The 19826-nt window shown below is 36.2% G+C and overlaps 1 protein-coding gene and 1 pseudogene across 1 annotated transcript in view; one reads left to right on the forward strand and one right to left on the reverse strand.

Moving 5' to 3' along the window:
- The window catches only part of KLHL13 (kelch like family member 13), a 200525-nt gene that overhangs the window by 126065 nt on the left and 54634 nt on the right, over positions 1-19826 (reverse strand). The window lies entirely within an intron of this gene.
- Positions 16067-16919, forward strand: LOC128069874 (uncharacterized protein NKAPD1-like; annotated as a pseudogene).

Below are 19826 nucleotides of genomic sequence, written 5' to 3' on the forward strand. Positions count from 1 at the left end.
CCAAAGAAATCCCAGGGCTGATCTCCTTCAGAATGAACTGGTTGGATCTCCTTGCAGTCCAAGGGACTCTCAAGAGTCTTCTCCAACACCACAGTTCAAAAGCATCAATTCTTCGGTGCTCAGCTTTCTTCACAGTTCAACTCTCACATCCATACGTGACCACTGGAAAAATCATAGCCTTGACTAGATGGACCTTTGTTGGCAAAGTAATGTCTCTGCTTTTGAATATGCTATCTAGGTTGGTCATAACTTTCCTTCCAAGGAGTAAGCATCTTTTAATTTCATGGCTGCAGTCACCATCTGCAGTGATTTTGGAGCCCCCAAAAATAAAGTCTGACACTGTTTCCACATCTATTTCTCATGAAGTGATGGGACCAGATGCCATGATCTTCGTGTTCTGAATGTTGAGCTTCAAGCCAACTTTTTTGCTCTCCTCTTTCACTTTCATCAAGAGGGTTTTTAGTTCCTCTTCACTTTCTGCCATAAGGGTGGTGTCATCTGCATATCTGAGGTTATTGATATTTCTCCCGGCAATCTTGATTCCAGCTTGTGTTTCTTGTACTATGCATAGAAGTTAAATAAGCAGGGTGACAATATACAGCCTTGACGTACTCCTTTTCCTATTTGGAACCAGTCTGTTGTTCCATGTCCACTTCTAACTGTTGCTTGTTGACCTGCATACAGATTTCTCAAGAGGCAGGTCAGGTGGTCTGGGATTCCCATCTCTTTCAGAATTTTCCACAGTTGATTGTGATCCACACAGTCAAAGGCTTTGGCATAGTCAATAAAGCAGAAATAGATGTTTTTCTGGAACTCTCTTGCTTTTTCCATGATCCAGTGGATGTTGGCAATTTGATCTCTGGTTCTTCTGCCTTTTCTAAAACCAGCTTGAACATCAGGAAGTTCACAGTTCACATATTGTTGAAGCCTGGCTTGGAGAATTTTGAGCATTACTTTACTAGCATGTGAGATGAGTGCAATTGTTCGGTAGCTTGAGCATTCCTTGGCATTGCCATTCTTTGGGATTGGAATGAAAACTGACCTTTTCCAGTCCTGTGGCCACTGCTGAGTTTTCCAAATTTGCTGTCATATTGAGTGCAGCACTTTCACAGCATCATCTTTCAGGATTTGAAATAGCTCTACTGGAATTCCATCACCTCCACTAGCTTTGTTCGTAGTGATGCTTTCTAAGGCCCACTTGAGAGGAATGCAAATCAAAACTACAATGAAGTATCACACTGGTCAGAGTGGCCATCGTCAAAGTCAACAAATAATAAATGCTGGAGAGGGTATGGATAAAAGGGAACCCTTGTAAACTGTTGGTGGGACTATAAACTGGTGTAGCCTCTATGGAGAGCAATATGGAGGTTCCTTTAAAAACTAGAAATAGTGCCACTGTATGATCCTGAAATCCCACTCCATATATCTGCAAAAAGCTGTACTTTGAAAAGATACACACTGCACCCCAATGTTTACTGCAGCACTGTTTACAACAGCCAAGACATGGAAACATGTTCACTGACAGATTAATAGATAAAGAAGATATGGTACATATACATAATGGAGTACTACTCAGTCATAAAAAGGAAGGAAATAATGCCATTTGCAGCAACATGAATGGAACCCAAGGTATCAGACTAAGTGAACTAAGCCAGGGAGAGAAAAACAAACATTATGATATTGCTTATGTGTAGAATCTAAAAAAAATGATACAAATGAACTTATTTACAAAACAGAAATAGGCCCACTGATACAGAAAACAAACTATGATTACCAAAGGGGAAAGTGAGGAGGAGGGATACATTAGGAATTCTAGATTAACATACAGACACTACTATAAATAAAATAAAATATAAGGTCCTATTGTATAACACATGAAACTATACTTGATATTTTATAATAATAATATGGGGTAAGAATCTGAAAAAGAATATATGTGTGTGTGTGTATAACTGAATCATTGTGCTGTACACTTGAAACTAACACAACACTGTGAATCAACTATACTTCAATTAAAAATTAAGTAAAAATGCAAACTAAAAGAAGTACAATACTATAAAAAAAATTTCAAAAGCACATAAAACAATACCAGATGACATATAGACACACACATATACATACATAGAAAAAGCATAAAAATATTCATAGGAATAAGAAAATTTGGCATAGTCATTACCTCAAGAGAAGAAGGGTGAAGAATGCAACTAGGGAGGGATACACTAAGAGTTCTGCCTGTATCTAACATTTTGCTAAGCATCTGAAACAAAAATGGTAAAACATTAAGATATTGCACTGTTGCTTCCCTTGTGGCTCACCTGGTAAAGAATCCGCCTGCAGTGCAGGAGACCTGGGTTCGATCTCTGGGATGGGAAGATCCCCTGAAGAAGGGAAAGGCTACCCACTCCAGTATTCTGGCCTGGAGAATTCCATGGACTGTATAGTCCATGGGGTTGCAAAGAGTCAGACACGACTAAGCAACTTTCACTATGTGAGCGTTTGTTATTCTGGCCTCTGTACTTTTCCCTGCAGGGCTTCCTTGGTGGATAGTTGTAAAGAATCCACCTGCTAATGCAGGATATGTGGGTACAATCCCTGGGTTAGGAAGATCCTTTGGAGAAGGAAATGGCAACTCACTCCAGTATTCTTATCTGGGAAATCCCATGGACAAGAGGAGCCTGGTGGACTACACCCAGGTTGCAAAGAGTCGGAAACAATTTAGCAACTAAATAACAACTTTTCCCTATGCTTGAAATGTTTTAATAAAAGAAACAAAAAAAGTATCATATATTATCTCTGCCCTAAATTAGGGACTGTGTAGACAAGCAGACAAGACATGACATATAAAGGCCAACATTTAAGGGGAAAAAAAAAAGGACAGGACAAATATATACCCAGACACATACTGTAATTAAAAAGACACAATTCTCCATGGCCATAAATACTCTGACGAATAAAAGGGAGACTAGTTGTTACTCAGAGCACACACCTGACAAAAACCTAATTGTGATTTTGCCTTTAAAACATTCTACTTGGATCACAAGAAATAAAACTGATAAGACTGTTTCTGATAGCTGAGATATCTTGCATAAGCTTAACTAATTTTACTCTCAAGCATTTAAGCAATTCACAAATCTAATAATTCTCAATCACCTGTCATATACTTAGATAATATTTCAAATAGAGACTCTAGTTTATGACTTAGTATTTAATTAAACCCCACAGTCTCACTTTCCTACCCTATCTAAGAACCAACAGCTTTAAAAATAATGAGATTTGAGATATGCCTAGCCAATTTTACTCCATGTAAGGAAAGCCCTGCTTATGAACTAAGCTGATGTTATGTAAAATAAATTTTAAGGGTTCCTATAATCATATGTCTTCAACTAAAATTTTGATAAGTACAGTGAGAAAAGAAAGCTGACAGAAAAGATCAGTGAAAAGTGCTAAACATTACAAAATCGAACATGGCAACCTGTAGAAAAGTTGTACATAAGTGCTCTTCTCTCTAAATCAAGTTATATGTAGCAGTGTCATGAAAAATTCAAAATCATTTTGAAATCCCAAACTTTGGAATTTAAGGAACAGAAATAATTTCTTACTTAAAGGTTAACTTTTAACATGTCACAGACTATTGAATCCTCCAGCTTTCACACATGACAGACACCACACTCCCCTCCCACCCATGGCACTAATAGGTCCTACCCTAAAACAATAAAGCACGAGATTTGAGCTGGGTGATGATTTTTCCCTAGAGAAATTCTAAAACCAACTAGAACCATGTAGAATGTTTCCACATAAGCACCCCTAACAAAATGTGCAAGGCTACAAAGAATAACAGTTGCACTGTACAAACGGCTGCAGTGACAGCTGATTTCAGAATATACCTTTTATGTAAGAGATCAGCCTGCCTGGATTCCTCCAACCAAATATACTTGATCCCCACGTTCCATAACCCATAGGTTTCTTCCTTCCCCTGGCTGTATGCCAAGACTGACACACTTTTAATAATTTCACTTTTCTTGCTACAGTCATGGGGGCAACCTGCTCCACATGGTCACTACCATCTTGCTCTTTATTGATATACCTACACCATGCAGTTCCATTGCTTTTTGCAATAATACCACTCCTTCCTTCTTCAGTGTGATCCAATGGAAGTCCCTTTTCATGTTGACACTTATAAAAGGCTTTATGGATGCCTTTGGGATATATTGTTGGTTAATGGAATCATTTGTCTTTTACCAATGTTGAAGGAAGTTATTGTCCTTGTATTAATGTAATTCTATCTGATTTTCTAATAGTTACTGTTTTCATATAATAAGGGCTAAAATTCATCTTAATATACTTAATTTATCTGACCCAATCAACCTCAGTCTGAGGTTAAGTACGCCCCCCCACCCATTCACCTAGTTAAGTAAGTATTCATTTCCCATCATTCCCCTCTCCAGTGTTTCTCTGGAAACTTACTAACTTGTCTCAGGCTCTTCAAAGTCCATTCTATACAATCCATTCTATGTAACAGACTGTGAACTGTTACATACACATCTTGCAAGAAAATAGAGGTGAGAAGTGAAAATATGGGTAAGAAAAAATAAAAACTATCATTTATATCAGTGGTCCTCAAACTTCACTACAAATTAGAGTTCTCTGGAGAGCAAGATGAACACAGACAGCTGGGCTCTACCTCTGAGTTTCTCAGTCAGTTGATGAGGGATGGATCCAGAGAATTTGCTTTTCTAAGAGGTTCAAAAAGAATGCTCCTGCTGCTAGACCATGGATGACACTTTAAGATCTAAGATTTACAAATAAATGAAAGTTTTTATAAAAAGTCCAAAAGAATTTTTTAGTTCACTGATTCCTAAAATGTTCACATTCACTCTTGCCATCTCCTGTTTAATCACTTCCAATTTGCCTTCACTCATGGACCTAACATTCCAGGTTCCTATGCAATACTACTCTTTATAGCATCGGACCTTGCTTCCATCACCAGTCACATCCACAACTGGGTATTGTTTTCGCTTTGGCTCTGTCTCTTCATTCTCTCTGGAGTTATTTCTCCACTGATCTCCAGTAGCATATTGGGTACCTACTGACCTGGGGAGTTCAGCTTTCAGTGTCCTATCTTTTTGCCTTTTCATACTGTTCATGGGGTTCTCGAGGCAAGAATACTGAAGTGGTTTGTAATTCCCTTCTCCAGTGGACCACATTTTGTCAATGCCAAAGAATGCTAAAACTACCACACAATTGCACTCATCTCACACGCTAGTAAATGCTCAAAATTCTCCAAGCCAGGCTTCAACAATATGTGAACTGTGAACTTCCTGATGTTCAAGCTGGTTTTAGAAAAGGCAGAAGAACCAGAGATCAAATTGCCAACATCCACTGGATCATGGAAAAAGCAAGAGAGTTCCAGAAAAATATCTATTTCTGCTTTATTGACTATGCCAAAGCCTTTGACTGTGTGGATCACAACAAACTGTGGAAAATTCTTTAAGAGATGGGAATACCAGACCACCTGACCTGCCTCTTGAAAAATCTGTATGCAGGTCAACAAGCAACAGTTAGAACTGTACATAGAACAACAGACTGCTTCCAAATAAGGAAAGGGGTACATCAAGGCTGTATATTGTCACCCTGCTTATTTAACTTATATGCAGAGTACATCATGAGAAATGCTGGGCTGGATGAAGTACAAGCTGGAATCAAGATTGTCAGGAGAAATATCAATAACCTCAGATATGCAGATGAAACCACCCTTGTGGCAGAAAGTGAAGAAGAACTAAAGAGCCTCTTGATGAAAATGAAAGAGGAGAGTGAAAAAGTTGGCTTAAAGATCAACATTCAGAATACTAAGATCATGGCATCTGGTCCCATCACTTCATGGCAAAAAGATGGAGAAACAGTGGAAACAGTGGCAGACTTTATTTTTCTGGGCTCCAAAATCACTGCAGATCATGATTGCAGCCATGAAATTAAAAGACGCTTACTCCTCAGAAGAAAAGTTATGACCAACCTAGACAGCATATTAAAAAGCAGACATTTCTTTGCCAACAAAGGTCCATCTAGTCAAGGCTATGGTTTTTCCAGTAGTCATGTATGGATGTGAAAGTTGGACTATAAAGAAAGCTGAGCACCGAAGAATTAATGCTTTTGAACTGTGGTGTTGGAGAAGACTCTTGAGAGTCCCTTGGACAGCAAGGCAATCCAACCAGTCCATCCTAAAGGAGATCAGTCCTGAGTGTTCATTGGAAGGACTGATTTTGAAGCTGAAACACTAATACTGTGGCCACCTGATACAAAGAGCTGACTCATTTGAAAAGACCTTGATGCTGGTAAAGATTGAAGGTGGGAGAAGAAGGGGACAACAGAGGATGAGATGATTGGACAGCATCACCGACTCAATGGACATGAATTTGAATAAACTCCAGGAGCTGGAGATGGACAGGGAGGCCTGGAGTGCTGCAGTCCATGGGGGTAGCAAAGAGTCAGACACAACTGAGCAACTGAACTGAACTGAACTGAAAGGAAGAATTAACTGGAAAACTAACACAGTAAATTGACCACTACAAGAATATCAGTTCCACAAAGACATAGATTCGTAAGATAACTAGGAATAAGCTTAAAAAGAAATGTGAAAGACTTTTAAAAATAAAATTTCACAAAATAATTTTTTTTAAAGTGAGTCACTTAGTCATGTCTGACTCTTTATGACCCTATGGACTGTAGCCCACCAAGCTCCTCTGTCCATGGGATTCTCCAGGCAAGAATACTGAAGTGGCTGCCATGCCCTCCTCCAGGGGATCTTCCCAACCTAGGGATCGAACCCAGGTATTCCACATTGCAGGCAAATTCTTTACCGTCTGAGCTCCCAGGAAAGGACCTGAATAAATGAATACATGGACACAGATACCCCCCAACACAGAATATTGAAGAACAGACATTTTACCCAAAATTCATATAGAAATGCAATGCAATCCCAATCAAATTAGCAAAGGGTCAGATTTTTCTTGTGGAGGAGGATGGATATTTTACATGTTGAAGCTATAGTTCAATGGGAGATGTAACACATAAAAATTGCCCAAATATTTTGTTAAATAAGGGGGGAAGCAACTTCCACTTGATGTACTATTAAGGTACAGTAACTATCAAAACAGTGTGGTACTAGTATGGGAACAGACAGAAGGATCAACAGAACAGAATCTAAAAATAGATCAAAATAAATATGGTTATTAACTATGGTGAATGTGATAGTCACAATTAGCAAAAAGATGAAATTCTCAATAAATATTTGTGAGGAAACTGGATACATTAGTGGGAAAAAATAGAAGTTCTCTCTATACCATATATGTATACACCTCAGAGGAATTAAATCTCTAAATATGAAAAAAAATATAAAAGTAGTAGAATAATATAAAGGAGATTTTTTCCTGTTTAATGATCACATTTTCAAATTACAAAAAATGCAGTTTATTTTCTTCTTTTTAATTGCAGTTAACAGACAACATTATATTAGTTTCAGGTGTACAAAATAGTAACTTAATATTTTTATAGAATACACTCCATACAAAAAGGATATTCCCTGTGCTGTAAATTATATCCTTGTAACTATTTTATACTTAGTAGTCTGTACCTCTTAATCCCCTTCACCTAGTTTGCTCCTCCTGCCACTTCCTATCCTTGGGTAACAACTAGTTTGTTCTCCATATCTGTGAGTCTGTTTCTATTTTGTTATAATTGTTCATCTGTTTCATTTTTTAGATTCCACAGATTAGTGAAAACACTGTATTGGACTTTCTCTGTCTGGCTTATTTCACTAGGTACAAAACCGTCCAGGTCTATCCATGTTGACACAATCGCAAAATTTCATTTTTTATGACTGAGTAATATTCCATTGCGTATATATATCAAGTCTTCTTTATTAACCCATCTGTTGATGGATAACTGAGTAGTATTCCATTGTGTGTATATATATATATATATATATGTGTGTATATATACATATATATATATATATATATAAAATCTTTATTAATTCATCTATTGATGCATACCTCATGTGAAGAGTTGACTCATTGGAAAAGACCCTGATGCTGGGAGGGACTGGGGGCAGGAGAAGGTGATGACAGAGGATGAGATGGTTGGATGGCATCACCGACTCAATGGACATGAGTTTGAGTGAACTCCGGGAGTTGGTGATGGACAGGGAGGCCTGGTGTGCTGTGATTCATAGGGTCGCAAAGAGTCGGACACGACTGAGCAACTGTACTGAACTGAACTGAACTGATGTATATCTAAGGTGTTTACATATCTTGGCTATTATGAATAATGCTATGAACACTGGGGTGCATATATCTTTTATAATTGGTATTTTTGTTTTCTTTTGATAAATACCCAGGAATCAAGTTGCTGGATCACATGGTAGTTTTATTTTCACTTTTTTGAAGAACATCCATAATATTTTCCACTGTGGCTGCACCAATTTAATTTCCACTGATAGTACACAAAGGTTCCCTTACCTCCACATTCTTGCCAACACTTATCATTTCTTGTTGTTTTGATGATAGCCATCCTGAGAGGTGTAAGGTGCTATCTCACCGTGGCTTTGATTTGCATTTTCCTGATGATTGGTGATGTTGAGCATCTTTTCATGTGTCTGTTGGCCATCTGTGTGTCTTCTTTGGAAAAATACCTATTCCCATTTTTTAATCATTATTTGTTTTTTTATATATTGAGGTGTATAAGTTCTTTATACATTTTGGATATTAAACCATAAAACTCCTAGAAGAAAGCAAAGGCAATAGACTCTTTGACCTTGGTCTTAGCAGTATGTTTTAGATCTGTCTCCACAGAAACGGGAAACAAAAGCAAAAATAAACAAATGGGACCGAATTTAATTTAAAAGCTTTTGCACACAAAGGAAACTTATCAAGAAAAGAAAATGGCAACCTACTGAACGGGAGAGAGTATCTTTTTAACAGGACATAAAAACAATCTAAGGGCCAACAAAAAACACAGAAGCCATAAAGAAAATAAAAGTGGTCTATATGGTTGTTAGTTTAAAAAGAAGTTACAAATTTATATGCTGCAACACACTTAAAAGACAAGGGGAAGTGGAAAGGGACTGTAACAACTACTACAGGCGAAAGGTTTTCTTTTGAAATTTTTATTTATGTACTTATTTTGGGCTGTGATGGGTCTTCATTGCTGCTAGGGCTTTTCTCTAGTTGTGGAGGGTGGGGCTACTCTCTAGTTGCTGTGTGCAGGCTTCTCATTGCAGTGGATTCTCTTGTTGTGGAGCACAGGCTCTCGGTCATGCAGGCTTCAGCTGTTGTGGCATGCAGGCTCAGTAGTTGTGCCTTCAGGACTCTAGAGCACAGGCTCAGTAGTTGTGGCACACGGGCTTAGTTGCTCCACGGCATGTGGGATCTTCCCGGATCAGGGATCAAACCTGTGTCTCCTGCATTGGCAGGCAGATTCTTTACCACTGAGTTACCAAGGAAGTCCCAGGCAAAAGTTTAATGCTCATCATACATAAAGTAGTCCCCCCAAAATCATTTATAAAGATGAGGAACCCAATGGGCAAGTATTTGAACAGGCCTTTCCTAGAAGAAGAACAACAAAGAAGCATAAGAAGAGAGGTTCAACCTCAATTTGTGTGAGTGCGTGTGTCAGAAACCAAGAGAACTTACAGCATGTTAAAGACACATTATTATCCTTCGCCACATTTAGAAAAATTTACTGAGTTATAGTCAATATTAGATAAGTTTCAGGTATACAAAAAAGTGATTCACAATTTTTAAAGGTTATATTTCATCTATAGTTATTATAAAATATTGGTTACATTCCTTGTACTGTATAATATAGCCTTGTATTTTATTTTATACATAGTAGTTTGTATCTCTTAATCCTTCACTTGTATCTTTCCCCTACTTACTTCCCTCTCCCCACTGATAACCACTATTTTGTTCTTTTATCTACAAGTATGTCTCATTTTTGTTATATTCACTAGCTTGTTTTATTTTTTAGATTCTACATATAAGTGATAACAAACAGTAATTGTCTTTCTGTCTGACTTATTTCACTAAGCATAATATACGCCAAGTCCATTCATGCTGCTGCAAATGGCAAAACTCATTTTTAACGCCTAAGTAGTATTCCAGTGTGTGTGTGTCACCTCTTTTTATCAGTTCATCTGTTGGTGGACACTTAGGTTGTTTCCATATCTTGGCTGTTATAAATAATGCTGTTATGAACACTGGGGTGCATGTATCTTTTCAACTTAGTGTTTTCTTCTTTTTTTCAGATATATACCTAGGAGTGGAACTGCTGGATCATATGGCAGTTCTATTTTTATTTTTTGAGAAACCTCCATACTATTTTTCCACGTTTTTACATTCAAAAGATAGTAAGACACTGCTCAGATCCTACTAAAACCATGAAGAATCCTGTATCTTCACTTATACAAACAAGAAAATGACAAAGCAACAGAAACCATAAACAAAATGAAAAGACAACATATAGAATGGTAGAAAGTACTTGAAAATGATATGACTGACAAGAGATTAATTTCCAAAATATATAAACAGCTCATTTATAGCTCAATATAAAAAAACAAACAACCCAATCAAAAAATGGAGAGATCTAAATAGATATTTCTCTAAAGAAGACATATAGATGGCCAAAGGATACATGAAAAAATGCTCAACATCGCTATTTATTAAAGAAATGCAAGTCAAAACTATTATGAGGTATCACCACACACCAGTCAGAATGGCCATCATCAAAAAGTCTACAAATAATAAATGCTGGAGAGGGTGTGGCAAAAAGGGGACCCTCATATACTGTTGGTGGGAATGTAAACTGGTGCAACCACCATGGAGAATAGTACGGAAGTTTCTTAAGAATCTAAAAATAGAATTACCATAGGACCCAGCTACCCTATTTGTGGGCATATATCCAGACAAAACTATAATTTGAAAAGGTACATGCACCCCAATGTTCACTGCAGCACTATTTACAACAGCCAAGACACAGAAGCAACTAAAATGTCCATCAACAGATGAATGGATAAAGAAGATGGAATACTACTTAGTCATTAAAAAGAATGAAATAATGCAGCAACATGGATGGACCTAGAGATTATCATATTAAGTGAAATATGACAGAGAAAGCCAAACAGAATTATGATATTGCTTACACATCTAAAATAATGATACAAATGGACTTATATACAAAACAGAAATAGACTCATAGACACAGAAAACAAACATGGCTATCAAAGGGGAAAAGTTGGGAGAGGGATAAATTAGGAGTTTGGGATTAAAATATATATATTACTATATATAAAATAGATAATCAATAAGGATCTACTGTATAGCATAGGGAATTCTACTCAGTATCTTGTAGTAATATACAACAAAAAGAATTTTCAAAAGAATATATGTTATATGTGAATCACTTTGCTGTACATCTTTGACACATTATAAATCAACTATATTTCAATAAAAATTTATAAAAATCCTTGGTACAATAAAAATATTTTTTTGTTTCCACGAGACATATTTTTAATTTAAAGAAAGTGACAATGTAATGTACAACATGGTGACTATAGTTAATGATACTGTACTGCATTTGAAATTTGTTAAGAGTAAATCTTTTTTTTTAAGTCTTTGTTTTAATTTAAATTTATAAGAGTAAATCTTAAAAGTTCCCATCACAAGAATAAAGAGCTGTAATGATGTACAGTGATAGATGCTAAGAATAAAGAGCTGTAATGATGTACAGTGATAGATGCTAACTAGACTTCCTCAAGTGATCATTTCAAGCTATACACAAATATCAATTCATTGTGCTCTGTAACTGAAATTAATAATGTTATGTGCCGATTATAATTCACTTTTTTTTAATTTTTATTTTTACTTTATTTTACTTTACAATACTGTATTGGTTTTGCCATACATTGACATGAATCCACCACGGGTGTACATGCGTTCCCAAACAGAGAGGGAGCAAGACAATGAAGAAGACAAAAGCTTACAAAAAGCCTTTTAAATGAAATCTTTACAGAAAATCAGAGAAGATAAAGAAAAATTTATTGTACATTTTACTGGAGAAGGCAACTAACTGGGTTCATTATTAAAGCTTCCAGTTTGGGGTTAGTTTAAGAAAGGAGGTGAAGGTTGTTTTTTCCCATCCCCATGCTAGCTGGCCAAAATTGAATTTGTCCTCCATGTTCCAAAGGGTAAAATTCTTAAGTGCTTTTATATTACAGTAATCACCTTACCAGAAAGCTGTTTATTCAAGCAAAATGAGATTCATAAGCTATCTTAAAACAAAAATTCTTTTGTCTCCAATATAATGGAATAATCAAGCTCCAAGTGACTTGAAAAATCCAGATGCAAGGCAGTGTTTTTATTACATTTTCTAGTATTATAAAAGTAAAGAATGAATCATTTTATTGTCTTTGCATTGGAGGCCTTTAAGCTTAAAGATACTAGTTTTCAAATCAATTTATAGCTGAAACCTGAAGTCCATGCTGTAAACACTAAGCAAAACCTAAACAATAGCAAAAGAAATGAAAGTATTTCTTTCCGAGTGGTAAAATCAGCATTTTACCACTGATTTCTTTAAAAAGTGTCAATTATTCCCCCAATGATTTAGGTCAATATGAATAGAAGATGCTTATCCTTTGACTATATTTTGGACAAAATATTTATGTGAAAATTTTGAAAAATGTAAACAGATTTTTAAAAGCCTACTCATATATTACATAATATTTATGTTATATAATATTTGTTATTCTGACCAAGAAGAATGTATTGAATTCTACCCACATGATCAACTAATTATATTAAGAACTCTTTAACTAAGATCCACTGTAAGTTATAATCTAATAATCTAATAACCATAATCTAATCAATCTTAGCAAAAAATATATTTAATTGTAATCTGTCTTCTAAAAGTTTATTATATTCTTCAAAATTAAATTTAAAAAAAAACAAAGAATTTCCTTTTAAAAAGAATACTGTTAACACACCATTCAGTCATAATCAGCATGAGTCAGTTCAATGAAAAAAACAAACATCTGGCCTGATCACAATTAGTACAGTCCATTTACTAGAGTTTTATCTCTTTTTAGTGAGTGACTTTCAAATACAGTAAAAACCTTTAAATGACAATTCACTAATCAGAGCTTCATAGAAAGCCAACATTCCAGACAAAAACTTTTCCAAAATAAATCTCCACTTTATTAATTAGGTCACTCAGCTTACACTGTGCAAGGGATTCAAGGGAGTACACAGAACATGCAGGTCTGGATAAAGATAATAGTTTTCCTGGGCCCCTAATAAGTTTAGCAAACTTAACAAAATTAAAGACAGTAAGGGAAGTGTAGGTAACTCTATACACAATTTTTCATATCGATAGATTAAGTCATATTATGGGATATATACAGGGCTGAGGTTTGTTGATTAATCAAAAAAGTTAAAATAGGAATCATTTGTGCCTTGCCTTATCATTTGATCTAGAGACAAGGCTTTTCCTTTGTATATAAGCCTGCTAACTGGATCTTTTTCCACAAGTTAACCTCACTCAAAACAATGAATGCATGAACTGTGATTTATAGATGTCTCCTTCAAAACAGGAAGAGAAGAAAAAGCCACTTGTACTAAATCCTTAGGAGTTTTTATAATTTCCTTCAAATCTTTTTAAAGTGCAGGTCCAGGACTGAAGTGAACTGAGTGACATCTCACGCTGAAATTTTTCAGGGGTTCCCCAAAACTCAGTAATCAAGATAAATGCTAATTTAATGCAATACTTAATGATGAAAGATTGGATGCCTGTCCTGCACAATCAAGAACAAAACAAGGGTAACTGCTCTCAATATTTTTATTCAATAATGTGCTCAAAGTAGTAGCCAGGGCAACAGTCAAGAAAAAAATAATAAAAGGCATCAGATTGGAAACGAGGCAATGAAACTTTCTCTATTAGCATATGACATGAACTTACACATAGCAAATCCTAAGGAACTGAGTAAAAAGACTGTTAAGAATTAATAAATGAGTTCACCAAGGTTACAGGATATAATTTCAATATGTAGAAATCAGCTGTACTTCTACAGTTGCAATAAAAAGTATAAAATGGAATTAAGAAAAAATTTCATTAATAAAAGCACACAAAAGGAAAGAACACTTTGGAATAAATTTAACAAAAGAAGCACAAAAGTTGTACTCTGAACACTACAAAATATTGCTGAAAAATAAGATCTAAATAAATGGGTATATATCCTATGTTCATGGACTGAATTAATAATGTTAAGATGTCAATGCTCCCCAAACTGATCTGTAGATTTAACATAGAGCCGATGAGAATCTCAACTGACTTCCTTGTAGAAACTGTCTAGCTGATTCTAAGGTTCATATATAATTGCAAGGGACTTAGCATAGTCAAAACAATATTGAAAAATAAGAACGAAGTGGAAAGACTCAAATTTCCTAATCTCAAAACTTTCTAACAAGCAATGGTAATCAAAACAGTTTGGTATTGGCATAAGAACTGACATAGGGATCAATAGAACAGAACTGATAGTCCAGAAATAAAGCCATGTATCTTTGGTCAATTGCTTTTCAATAAGAGTGCTAAGATCATTCAACAGAGAGAGGACAGTCTCTTTAACAAATGGTACCACACACAGTTGGATAGCCACATGCAAAAGAATGAAATTGGACCCTTACTTCATACCATAAACAAATATAACTAAAATGGATCAAAAAGCTAAATGTTAGGGCTGAATGATGAAATAGAAGAAAACATAGAGGTAACTCCCTATGTCCTCAGTTTTGGCAAACAATTCCTATGATACCAAAACCATAAACAACAAAACAAAATATAATTTGAACTTCATCAAAATTAAAAACTTTTATATACCGAAGTACATTATCAAAAAAAGTGAAAAGACAACCTATAGGATGGGGGGAATACTTGCAAATATATGTCTGACAAGGGATTAATATACAAAATTCCAACTCATCAACAATAAAAAATTCAATCAGGAATTGAACAAAGATCATGAATAGATATTTCTGTAGAGAAGATACACAAATGACCAACAAATACATGAAAAGATGCTCAACATCACTAATCACAGGCAAAACGCAAATCAAATTCATATTGAGATACTACTTCTCACCCATTAGGATGGCTATTACGAAAAACAAAACAAAACCAGGTAATAATGAATGCTGGCTAGGGGATGGAGAAATTAGAACCCTTGTATAGTATTAGTGGGAATTTTTGCAAAATGGTGCAATTTCTGTGGAATAGTTTTGCAGTTCCAAAATAAGTTGAACATAGAATTACCATATGATCTGCACATCCACTCCTAGGAATCCACCCCAAAGATTTGAAAACAGCTTATCAAACAAAAACAGTTGCATATATGTTCATAGCAGCATTATTCAAAATAGCTGAAAGCAGGAAACAATGCCAATGACTATCAATTTGTGAATGAATAAACAAAATGTGTTATATTTATATAATGGAATATCATTTAGCCATAAAAAGGAAGGAAGCTCTGATTCATGCTACAACATGGATGACCACTGAATATAACACACTAACTTAAACAAGCCAGTCAAGTAAGGTAACATATTGTATGACTCCATTCATATAAAATGTCCAGAATAAGGCTAACCATAGAGATGGGAAGTAGATTTGTCGCTGCTTAGGGCTGAAGGAGATAGTGGGTGGTAGGACTGTTATCTAAAGAGCAGGTGTTTATTTTTCTGGTGATAAAAATATATCAAAATTGACTGGTAATATTTGCACATATCTGTGAATTTACTAAAAATTATGGAATTGTACATCTTTTTTTTACTGAAGTACAGCTGAATCACAATGTCGTGTTAGAGACTACTTCCTCCCTCCACCCCCACCACACGAGGCTGTGGCGCATGGTGTAGAGCTGCCTTTGAGCCCTGACTCTTGGCTTCCCAAGTGGGAGGAAATCTTGTAATGGAGTGGTTCCTCATCTCACAAGTGCCTGATTGCCTCAAGATCGAGGGATTGAAAAATGTCCCAAGTTTCCATGGGGTAAGTTCTCTTAAGGAATGTCATCTGGCACATAGATGCTCACAATAAGATACAGGAGGAATTAGAGAACTGGAGAAACAGATGGAAGATGCTTACTGGGAGACCAAAAGGAAAATGTGACCCAGCAGTTCAAGCCAGATACCTAATGATGGTTTTGATGAAAAAAGTCAAGAGACTATTGGAAGTCAAAGAATGAAATTTCTGGAGCACTGGATGATGATTTATTTTCTTAAGGCTAAATCCTGGAACAAGTAGTTATATGATTATGAAGCTAACACATCAGACAGATGGGGTCACAGTGGCTATAAAGAGTTATACCCTCAAGAATCTGAAACAGACAGTGATCAATAAGATAGTACATGCCGTCTAATGGGGAAAAAACATCTACCCACAAACACAAAAAGCCAAAGAAATCCCACCAAAAAAATAAGGAAAAAAAAGTCACACAAAAACCAGAAGAAAAGCAAAAAGGAAGCCACAGATAGAACAGCTGATTCCTCAAGTGAGATCTCAGAAGAAACTGGGGCTTCTAGTGCTAGGAAAAAGAGACAACCATGGAAGTGGAAGAAAAAAATCTAGGAAAGTCTCTCAAGAAATCTGCTTTATTCCTAGAGGCAGAAAGTGACACGTCCCAGTCAGATGATTCTGCATGCAGCAGTTCAGAGGAAAGTGAGGAAAGAGACACTAAGAAAACCAAAAGGAAAAAGAGGAAAAAGCCCACATCCCTACAATTCACACTATTCATTGTACAATGAAATACAAGAGAGGACAAAGGCACAAATTGGAAAGTGGCTACAAACGAAAGGTCTGCTGAGGGTTCTGAGGATGACTAAATGAGAAAGAAGCATTCTTGTTTCCTGCATGACTGGATATTTACAGTTCTTACATCTTGGAGTTTGCCAGTGACGTTATTGCTCAGCACAGGGGGCCTGAGATCAGAGACCTCCTGTGCCATCTACCTGAGTTCTGTCAGACTTCCTGTCTTCTATTTTGGCCTATTAAACTTGCTCCTCTTACTGTTAATAGGGAATCTGTTATTTTGCTCTGAAGGTTTCTTGAAGAGATTATTTTTGTGATTAATCACATTTAGAATAGAGTGCATATGCAGCAAATTAAAGGACCCAGATATGCAGATGATAGCACTCTCATGGCAGAAAGTGAAGAGGAACTAAAGAGCCTCTTGATGAGGGTGAAAGAGGAGAGGGAAAAAGTTGGCTTAAAATTCAACATTCAAAAAATGAAGATCATGGCATCCAGTCCCATCACTTCATGGCAAACAAATGGGGAAACAATGGAAATAGTGACAGATTTTATTTTCTTGGGCTCCAAAATCACTGCAGACAGTGACTGCAGCCATGAAATTAAAAGATGCTTGTTCATTTTGGAAGTAAAGCTATGGCAAACCTAGACAGTGCATTAAAAAGCAGAGACATCAATTTGCTAACAAAGGTCTTTATGGTTTTCAAAGCTACGGTTTTTCCAGTAGTCATGTATGGATGTGAGAGCTGGACCATAAAGAAGGCTGAGTGCCAAAGAATTGATGCTTTCAAATTGTGATGCTGGAGAAGACTCTTGAGAGTCCCTTGGACTGCAAGGAAATCAAATTAGTCAATCTTAAAGGAAATCAACTTGAATATTTACTGGAAGGACTAATACAGAAGTTGAAGCTCCAATACTTTGGCCACCTGATGTGAAGAGCCAACTCATAAGAAAATACCCTGATGCTGGGGAAGACTGAAGGCGAAAGAAGGGCGAGCAGCAGAGGATGAGATGGTTTGACAGCATCGCCAATTCAATGGACAGGAATTTGAACAAACTCAGGAAGATAGTGGAGAGGAAGGGAGCCTGGCATGCTACAGTCTATGGGGTAACAAAGAATTGGAAACAATTTAGCAACTGGACAACAACAAAGGACCCAGAAAGCTGAATCCAGTAATGACCTGGGTATACCAATTGCAATGTCAAATTTGGGGAAAGCAAGGGCTGGTGTCAAGAGATGGATTGGTGCTCATGCTATATAGAATGGTATGATAAAGGAATACTGTGTTGCTCTGTTTATACAGTAGGTGCCACAACTTGGCTTTTTTTGTCTTTAGCCTTGGTGCTTTGATCTTTCTGGATATTGGCCCCACAGGCGTGGTCCAGTTTACTTAATGAGGAACTGAACATAAGAACAAACACCTTCCACTCAGGATAACATCCACAGACAGCGGTTACAGGTAGAAACAGGGGGTTTTGTCAAATTTCCCTGCTGGACGGGGTCTGTGGTTACACTCTATATATACCTAAACATGGTAACTGGATAGCAAAAGGTTTTCTAGTTGCATTGCTTACTGCCTAAATGTACTTATATTCAAAATTATTTATTTACTTGTCATAGGTTAAGTCCTAAACCAAATGAGGAAGAATTAAGTATCAGTCATGCTGTCTAGTCATGTTGTCTAGTGGTGTGCTGAACAGGATTCAGAGCAAGCAACAGTCATTTAAACGTTGTCTTCCTTGCTCATTTTTTAATCTGCTAATGAACTTTAGATTTTCCCTGAAACTAGGTTGAATCAGTTCTAAAGTGAAATGGGTTTCTTGGGACATATCCAATTCTTCCTAGTCTGCCTTTGGATTAAAGGACCAAGTAGAGATCTTGTTATTTCCTTTTACTATCTACTGTGATCCTACTATGTTAAGTCTTAAGAAACCAAAATATCACTGGAAGGCTGGCCGAACACAAACGAATTTTTTTCATTATGGCAGATCAAGTGACTTTGTTTTTTCCTGGCTGTCACTTCATGCACTGAGTAAAAAGCTTGAAAACTCAGGAAAAAAGAAAAATTCCCAATGTGCTTGTTTCAAGTATAAAGCAAAGTGATTCAATTATACATATATATATATTTTCCTTTTCAGATTATTTTCTATTACAGTTTATTATGAGATATTGAATATAGTTCCCTGTGTTAAACAGTAGGACCTCATTGGTTATCTATTTCCTAATATAATAGTTTGTATCTGCTAATCCCAAACTACTAATTAATATCTCTCCCACCTTTCCCTTTTGGTAGCCATAAGTTTGTTTTCTACATCTGTGCACCTTTCTGTTTTGTAAATAAGTTCATTTGTATCATTTTTTCAGATTCCACATATGATATTTGTCTTTATCTGCCTTACTTCACTTACTATGAAAAGCTCTAGGTCCATTCAGTTCAATTCAGTTGCTCAGTCATGTCTGACTCTTTGAGACCCCATGAACTGCAGCATGCCAGGCCTCCCTGTCCATCACCAACTCCCAGAGTTTACTCAAACTCATGTCCATTGAGTCTGTAATGCCATCCAAGCAGCTCATCCTCTGTCATCCCCTAGGTCCATTCATGTTGCTGTAAATGGCATTATTTATTCTTTTTCATGGCTGAGTAATATTCCACTGTATAAATGTACCACATCTTCATCTATCAATGGACAATTACATTATTTCCATGCTTTGGCTACTATAAATTGGAACTGTACATTTTTTTTCTCTTGTTATCATTTATTATTTTTTTCCTTTATTTTAATTTACAATACTGTATTGGTTTTGCCATACATTGACATGAATCCACCACGGGTGTACAAATGGATCTATAAATTCACATATTCTATTTATGTGAATTAAAGCTCAATAAACCTTTTTAAAAAAAAAAATCTAAATTAATACAGAAAACCCATGATGAACATTACACCAGTACTTTAAATAAAGACAGCCTTGGTATTAC

This window comes from Budorcas taxicolor, chromosome X (genome assembly GCF_023091745.1).
Source record: "Budorcas taxicolor isolate Tak-1 chromosome X, Takin1.1, whole genome shotgun sequence".
NCBI classification, from domain to species: Eukaryota; Metazoa; Chordata; class Mammalia; order Artiodactyla; family Bovidae; genus Budorcas; species Budorcas taxicolor.